The 9,409-nt window shown below is 35.0% G+C and overlaps 1 non-coding gene across 1 annotated transcript; it reads right to left on the reverse strand.

Annotated features, from left to right (window-relative positions):
- Positions 1–1,837: 1,837 nt before the first annotated feature.
- Positions 1,838–1,939, reverse strand: TRNAY-GUA (transfer RNA tyrosine (anticodon GUA)). The gene is made up of 2 exons: positions 1,903–1,939; positions 1,838–1,873 (listed from the first exon to the last, which is right to left on the reverse strand). It is a non-coding gene; the product is annotated as a tRNA-Tyr (tRNA).
- Between the last annotated feature and the right edge of the window lie 7,470 nt (positions 1,940–9,409).

Genomic DNA, 9,409 nt, shown 5'->3' on the forward strand with positions numbered 1-9,409 from the left:
GTTTAGTTGGCGAGATCTCTAGTGAAAATAGTGAAAAAGAAAGATTTATTATTCTTCTAGAAACTGTCTTAAACCGCCGATGCGAAGACTAGACATATCTAAATACATGAAATTTTAACTATAGCTTCACAATAATAGTGTCTGATGAAGGTGCCCTTTTTCAAAAAGCCCAAGTTCCAAGAGGCCTTGTCATCCGTCGTACGATTTTGAAAATTTTTGGGCATTATTTAGTTTAAAAAGAAATTTGTATTTTGACTTTAAGTTGATATTTCAAAGGTGTGTCTTTAGTACTGTGAAATACTTCACTATACACTAGTACTATTTCTACATCTTACTCAGCGGTTCTGTAACTAGTTGTATCTATGACCATTTATTATATATGTACTTGCCTTCCTCCTTGCTATATATGCAGGTGGTGCCATGTTGAAATGCAGGTATTAAGACCAACAAAAAATTAAATAAAAAAAGATCACAATTCAACGTGAACTTAATATCATGACTTCAGCTCACATTGTGTTCTACAATTGCCAACAATTTTTTTTAATTCACACACAATTTAGCTTTAATTTGTTGCAACTTCAATGACCCTTGAATCAACACTCCATTACAGGTTTATCGCTCACTCAAACACTCCACGCCTCTCAAGCAGATATGAATTGCGATATATAAATACCAAATAGAGGACAAAGGAGGCAAAGCGAGAAGGAAGCACGGCGAGTGCCCACAGCAATTTGGCATTTCACTTGACGTGCCGCTTGCCGCTTCCGTTTTCAGAATAAAACGCAAACATTAGTATATAAATGCAACAAAGCAGCGCCACTACTCACTATAGGCATTGTTGATGTTGTTGTTGTTGCTGCTATTGTTGTGCTAGCTGGTCGCTTTATTGTTATGACGAGAGAAGTGTTTGTTTGCGCCAAGCGGTTATTGTTGTTTACTGCAATTGTTTCATATTTGTAAACAGAAACAGGCACACATCCACAACTCTACTATTGCACTGACACGCACTCACACACTTCTGTGCAGTGAAGTCCAGTTGCATGTGGCATTTATGCTGGCTTTCAAGCGGCTGCGAAGGCGTTAAATGCCACAGTGGCAAGAGTTTCGCCACCACAGACCATTGCACGCACACGCACTTACATACAAATGCTGGCGAAAATATTAACACTCAGCGCTGTTGACCTTTGTGGGCAGTCAGTGGCATACAACCAATACATAGACATTCATATATGTGAGGCAATAAGTGTGTGCATTCATAAGCGAATATCTTTCTTTGTTTGCTTCATCACTGTACCGTTATTATTGCATGCTTTGCCGCTGTTGCAGCGCTTGTTTGGACGCACACGAGTACAATTGTTGGATTAAGTTTAGTTGTATCAGTCTAATTGGACGCGGATTTTAGCAATGAAGGTGGAGAAGACGTAAACGTCATTCTGCTTTTTGTCGTACAAAAATATTGACGGGCCCTGTCGAACTAGTTGTGTGTTAGTTATTGGCTGACTAGTGCTTTTGAAGCAGCCTGGTTCACACTGCAGACTCTACAAAACTACTTTTTATCAAAATAATTTTTCCAAGAGAAAAAATATTCGCTGCAGCATTACTTCTTTTGTATTTCATAATTAGTAATTTTTATTATAGATAGAAAGGGTTTAATTGAAGGCCTATGCGTAACACATTTGTCACTTAAAGATCAATTCAGCTAGAATTAAAAATTGTGGTAGCCTCAGTAATTGGTTAAAAACTAAGGGACTAGTTTGTATATATACAGACAGACGGACATGGCCAAATCAACTCAGCTCACCCCTGTTCAGGGTATAGTAAAGAGTAAAATAAAATTTCCTTCGAGCCGGATTTGAACCAGCGACCTATGGATATCTATATCTGCACTTTGATTGCCTTACACTACAGTCCACCGCTCTACCAACTGAGCTATCGAAGGCGATAATTGAATGAAATATTTAGTCCATGGCATACGAGTGAGAGAAAGAGAGAGGGAGAGAACGTAAAAACATTATTTCAAAATAAATGCAATTTTATTTATATTTTTTATATTATTATATTAAGTTAATATATTTTCATGACATTGTTTTGATAAGAATTTTGCTTAAAGCAACAAAACTTGGCGAAATCTAAAAGAAAGTCTAAAGTCTTAAAAACCGTTATCAAAAAAAGTTTTCATCACCGCAGTAGAGAATATTTTAGACACAAAAAACTCGGCATTATCAATTTCGCGATGAGATAAGAAAGCCAACAACAACAAATGACTTTCGAGTGCTTAATGCTTAAACGTGCGCTTAAAGTGAGAAAATGTGAAAGTGCAACAAATAAGGTGAGACGTATGGCAGAAGGGACTCGGTTAAGCATGAAAAGATTTAAGAGCTATCTGGTGTGCTCTTAGGAAAAATTGGGTTATGTGTGCGACGCTGCTGCTATTTGTTGGCGCTATGAATGAGTAAAATTCCTCAAAAAGTTTTGCCAAACTATGAACATAAAGAAGTTGTTCGTGTGTGAGGCAATGAGGCTGTGAGCCGAGCTAGAATTACATGTAAGGTATGAGATTACGTTTTTTTACAGTTAGGCAGCCAAAGTTGAACTGCGCTAATGTAAAATTACAAGCATATGCACGTATGTATTTTATAGATTACAAAATTTTTGTTGAAGAATCTTTGCAAACTCTGGCTGACTTTACACCACGCCCAAGACAGATACGATGGAAAGGATATTAGGCTGTAAGTGATGCTTGAAGTGTGTTGTACGAAATGAAAAATTCAAATTAAAATAAAAAATGTGCCAGTAAAATTTAGGCATGCATATAATTTTGTGCTACCTGTTTGGAAATTCATGCTTTCTTGAATAGGGTGGCCAGCTGTTGAAAAAATTAAACCTGTTGCGCAAATTGTATGTTTAAGTTAATTGCAAAACAAAAAATTAATTGCAAAATTTCACAAAAATAGGGTTGCCATATGATTTAACATTTATTGAGAGGCAGACGCTTAGAAGATTTGTTATTAATATTGTATAGGTTGATTATATATAAATTATATTTGCGATACAAATTAAAATAATATAATTTTGTTTGACTATTGTCTAGCGGGTTGTTAATTGCAAATACAGCAATAAAACAGAAATAATTATTGTCATCAAAACTAACTATTAATTTTCGGGTTTCCTACAATTTATCATCTAAAATCCGACGAAAAAATTTAAAATATAAATACAATGAAAAGGAAAATTGTCTCTCTGTACTCTGCGCTTTTTCATTACCTCCACTTCCGCTTAACCCGTATACTTTTTTGTGCAACTTTTCTCGCGCACCTTCACTTGCTGATATTTACGCTTTATTTTTATTTGGTGAAAACTTCCAAGCGTTAGCTAATTTGTAGCATGCACTTCAATTACCGTTACAAAATTGTAACATTTTTCGTAGCACTTTAAACTTTTGCTGTTGCGCAGACAGCGCCAGACACGCGTTAAGTAAATAGCTACTAAGTACAATGTTCGCTTGTGGGATGTTCGGCATCAAGTGCAAAATATGTTTAAAAGTATGTATGTGTACTCATTTGTAGCCAAAAGTTTAAAATTTTTTAAGTTTAAGACACGAACTCAATTTTCGTATTTACCCTTTTTATTTCAAGTCATACAGTAATCGCAATATCGGAGTAGTAATCAGTATCTGGGTTTGACGCTAATTTCCGACAAATATTAAAAGGTTTAATTTTCTAACAGGTGTCGCTCAGGCAATGGCAATGCAAGCGATCAAGCGATTTCTGCCTTGAAAAAGTTTTTCATAAGAATTGATTACTCGTTTGGAGTCTGGCAAGTCCACCAATTTAACGAGTGAGAACAGAACACATACCACAAACATGTGGAAAGCTTAACCTGGAACCCGAAAAACGTCTTAACCGTAAATTATATTTGATATAAATACCTTAAATAATTTTAAAAACTTTCCGAAAATATTTTTCTTTTGTGGAATTCTCTACTATGAAGCTGTTGATATCTTTATTTTTAGAGCCTAAACAGGGTAACACACAGAAGAAAACGTCGCAGACCCTATAATATTATATTATATAGTACTACAAGTATATAGCATGTAAATGAACAGCGTGACGAGCTGAATCGATTAGCCCTGTCCGTCTATCTGAGCGTCTGTTCGTCTGTGTATGCCCGATAAAATTTTTATTTTATTATAGCTTGAGTGCAGCCAAAGTTAAAGTTTTTTCTTGTTTGGTATCAAAAATGGTAATAATACAAAATTTCTATAAATAATGTAAGCTTTTCGCATAAAAAGATTCAGCTTTAATATAAACATACATCAGTGTTAAAATTAACTCTTAAGAGTCTTAAAATTTGATAATTAAAATAATTTTCGTAATCTGACGGAAATAGCATTCCAAAAAATCAAACTTGAAAATCAATGTATAATTAAGAGCTTGCTAGTCAACAGCTAATTATATTCTCTTCTCCTTTTTCGTATTTTTATTTCACTTTCGCTCTAATACGAGCACTTTGCAAGCTCTCATTTAACTTTCACGCCATTCTAATGTCTACTCCAACATTTGTTTTGCTTTTTGCAAAAGGCTTGCCTACTAACACACACAAAAACACGGAGGCTTAAGCACATACATATGTGTGGCAGGTGTGTATAATTAGCACACCAATTCAGTTGCTTTTGAGATAAAATTAGGTGAGCCTGAATTCATAGAACGACTAAAATAGAACTCATTACCTTTATACACAAGGGCTCTCACATATCTATTATAATCACACAGCACACACACATACACATGCGCTTACATGTTTGTCATGCGCCCTCTTGCATCCTCTTTGCATTGCAAAAGTGTGTGTGTGGGTGTGTGTGTGTGAGCGCTTGTATTTTTAGCTGCGCAAATTGCAGCGTTGCACAGAACACGCGCCACAATGCCGTTAATCGTGTAACAAACTCAAATATTCGAAAGTAGGTTGGACCGCAGCCAAGTGAATACAAACACAAACTAGGCGCAATAATGCCGCCAACAACTTTTGAAATAAACAATTGATTTTGCAATTTTTGCTGTGTTCTTTTGCTCTGCTGCCGATGCTCATTGCTTTGACTGACACACTGTGCGCAGATATATTCCACCTCAGTTTCTGCGAAGGACATTTATGCACTCATTTTTTCCAGCCCTCAACGCAGCTTATCATTATTGGATTCTCTTGCCGCAGGCAGCTCAGGTACACATGTGTGTGTGTTGTGGGCCGTTCATGTTGCGGACACTTTTCAGAAGCAAAAGAGCTTCAACGCAAGAGAAACACTGACATGAGGCTATTCAGAAGCATACAAAGGAAGCTTAACTCAATGTGAATAGTTTGTTTTGCCGAAGTTTCTTTTCTACGAAAGACTAAAGTTAAAGCCAAGATTGAGCTTACTTTCATTTGGCGTTGCAACTTTACATACTTACTGCATACTTCACGCACATGCATTGCAAATACGCTGCGCTGAGAATAGATGCATATATATAAATAAATATAACTATATATATATGCATATAAAGTGTAAGTAGCAACAACACACCAGCTTATGAGAAATGCCTGTAAGATTTCGCCAAGTGTGCGCAAAAGAATCACAAGTGAAAGTTCCAATGTGCAGCAGAAGACAAATCTTTGCAAAGTGCAGAAGTTTAGATAAAATTCACTTTCATGGCTGCACTGTGTGTCACTAACATATTTTCAGTTCCTTCCACAAAATTTATAGCTGCCATTGTGCTGGAGCCACTCGTTGCCGCTCTGCGCAGTTGTAACACAAATAGACGCAAACATACTCACACATTTACATGCTGGCAAGTGAAATATTTACTCGGAGGAGCCTCGCAATGTCTATGAAATATTTAAAATGATATATTGTTGCATTTCGAAATTAAATTATATATCTAGTTTGCTTCCTAAGTGGAGTTGTGTATTTAAAATTTAAATACAAATACTTACAGTGCTGAAATTTAAAGTGTTTGAAGTAAGAATTTCCACAAAAAGTAGTAAGCATTAATAAATAGTTTTGTTTTGGGCAGCAGGAGCTATCAAAATGGCTTAAGAAACATAAAAAAGGAATATATAAAAATAAATATAATAAATAATTATTATAAATAAAATTAATATTTAATAATATATTATATAATATTAAAATATATAACAGTAAAATTTAAAAAAAAACCGATTGTTATTAAATAATTATGTAATCAATCTACTCGGCTTTTGTTTGTTTATAATGTTTTTACACCAATGGTTGAAGCACAAAATTTCTTCGCGCCAAAATGCCTTAGTATTTATATATTCACGTAAACACTTTTGTTGTAAACATTGATATCTATACACTTGGCACACTTATACCCACATAATATATGAGAGAAAAGTACCGTCACGTGAAAATGATGCCGGCAAACTGTTTACGAAAGTGACCATTCCTCTGCTGGTTGGCTCTGCCAGTGAGTTGCATGAAGTACGCTTGCAACATGTTCGAGAAAGCAAGAAACTAGACGCTGTGTGAAGCAGTGGCATGGCTAAATGCAAGTTACAGTGTTATGTGTTACGTTATTATCCGCAAAAGTAAGGGTAAGGGACATTAGCAAGGGTCTCAAAGGTCCAAATCGCCTTTCATTAAGAATATTCAGGGTATATTTCGGTTGTAAATCAGAAATAATTGTGTCTATCATGACGATGAAGAGTGAAAAGATGCTAGTTGTAAAAATTGGAAACAGTGTTACCAAAATGATCAAAATATTCTTTGATATTCTTCTTCGCGCTTTCAATCGACTGAAAATGAATTTCGAAAACTAAGGACTTTGGTAGTAGCAATAGAAAAAAGTTCATTACAAAACCAGAGTAGAGAGAGTCTCAGTCGTTGAGTTACACCACAAATCATTCTGTGTCTAATTTGAAGAACAAGATGGCTTGGACTGTCTCAGAAGTGAGTCTTAACAGTTTCACATCGCAATATTCTATATGAATATAGAGGAGCAGGCAAAAGTGCATAATTATGTAACAATATTTTAAATCTTCGCTTCTATAATTGTTGAGTGAACGTATTTGTTTATTTAAAAAAAGGAATGTTTTAGTGTTCTTGAGGAAATAGCTGCTCTACTAATGAGTTCTACACTCATGATCAAATTTAACCAGAACTGATCCAAATGAGCTTGAATATGTGTAACACATTCTACATTCTCCAATTCTTAGAGTTCGCAATTTGTCCAAGTTTTGGGGAGGAAGGTGAGGTAGAAACATGCAGGCACTTGCACTTACATTGTCCAGCAATGGAGAGGTTATTATTGCAACTTTCAATTTGATAAGAGTCGTATACAATTCTACGATAGTGAGTGTAACTTTGTCTTCAAACCCAAGTGTCAACAAAAAGAAACAAAAAAGAAAAAAGTGAGCAAAATTTAATAATTGCCATCGTATTAATGAGTTATTTCTTGCTTGTTATCCAATTTGATTAAAAATTCTGAGCAGAGAAGTGAAAGCAAAAAAGCAAACAACAAATAAAATAACGGGATAGTAATTTAAGTAGCAAACAATAAATCAATGACTATTGCCCTTATGCGAGTAACAAACAGGTCCTTAACGGCTAACAAGCATTTAATGAAGAATCTCACAGCAAGACAGAATAGTTTCAGTACACACACACACACACACACATATTGGTGCAATCATGGATACCAACAGACAGAAGTTGAACGCTGCGAAGATGGAAAATGCACTTGACCGTGACTCTGGGCGTTTGCACAAATGCAAAGCTAATGCAGACAAGCTGGAAGCTGAAAGCGCCATAAATTATTCACAAGTGTAACGATAGTGCTGATCAGCAGGGAAACGTAAGACAACTAAGTGGACGGACATGATACACATAACTGGCTGAAGTTGAAGCGTGAGCGAGTAAGCGCTTGTAGAGTGCTATAAATAATAATGAAACAAAGCCGTGTTGATGCCCATTTATATATAAATATTCATGCATTTGTTACTATGTGTGTTGCGTAAATGCAGCAAAACGCTCAATGGTATTGGAAGGGGGAGGTGTGGCCGACTTAATATTATTAGGATTTGTTTGCATGAAATTCTCATTGGAATGGTTACATTTGACTACGATTGTTGTTGTTCTGCTGGTTGCTTAGTAGTTGTTGTTTTTATGGGTTATAAACTAATTAAAATTAACTTTTATATATGTAAATATCTTTGCGTAATCGGTGATAATGCTAATTGAGAATGGATGCATTGAAATTACATAGATCTCCGTTTCAGTCTTAATGCTTAACTGTCAAAGCATGTGAAAGACGGATTTTGATTGTATTATTCCCAAATAAAGTATTGCACAAAGACGACCTTTCAATTCGAAGAATTAGACCTTTTGACGCAAGCGAAATAACTTACGCAATGTCAAGATGTCGCTAAAATTTCTGTAAAACGGTGACATTTAAGCGTCTGTTGTCAAATATTATGCATCTAAATCCAACCGATGAGATTAAGTTCTTTGCAAACCGAATTCTTTCCGTTAACTCGTTTTAAAAATGTCAACACAACAAGTAAAAAATAGTATCTTCGAATTCGAAAGTTCTGTTTTGAATGTTTTACAAGTTGTTACGACCTTAGTAATAATGTTACTTTACAAAACAGCAATTAACTTTTATGGCTCTACTATGTGTGTGATCCATGATCTCGAATGTCGAAATTTTTCGATGTTCTTACACATTAGGGTGAGTCAAAAAAAGCAACAGCTAGAATACTTCAATAAACAAAGAAAAAATATCTTTGGAAGGTAGGGTTTTTAATTAAAATTTAAAAGGTACCGGTTAGCATTAAAAGTTTTCCAATTAAATAAGTCGTATAAAATATTTTTCGAATAAAAATGAAACTAGTTTTAAACCGTTTATAATAAAATTGTTTACAATGCGGATTCTTATAGAGAATTCAATTTCTTTCAAGAACTCTTGCTGATGGTGATTTTTACAATTCAAAAATAAATTCTGAAGTTAAGTTAAGCAAGTTGGTAATATCTGTAACTACTCTTTCCCATCAAGAACATCTCTAAGTCTCCACTTTCTCTAAGAGTTTAGCAAAGCTCAAAGATTAAACTTTATGAACATTAACTAAAGTAAACCAGAAAAATCGTTAACTTAGGATACACCAAAGCCTTCATAATCACAAAAGATTCCATACATCAACTTTTTTATGATCGATAAGTTTGTATAGCAGCCAAATGCTCTCGTCAAAAAAAAAAACAAAGACTTAATTCCAAACCTTCAGTTAGCATGGCAGCTATATGCTATAGTGGTTCAATATCGATCGTTACGACAGATGAGTAGCTTCTTTGGGAGAAAAAGACGTTTGCAAAATTTCAAAACGATATCTTAAAAACTGAGGGACTAGCACGCGTATATACAGA

This window comes from Bactrocera oleae, chromosome 5, assembly GCF_042242935.1.
Source record: "Bactrocera oleae isolate idBacOlea1 chromosome 5, idBacOlea1, whole genome shotgun sequence".
NCBI lineage: Eukaryota > Metazoa > Arthropoda > Insecta > Diptera > Tephritidae > Bactrocera > Bactrocera oleae.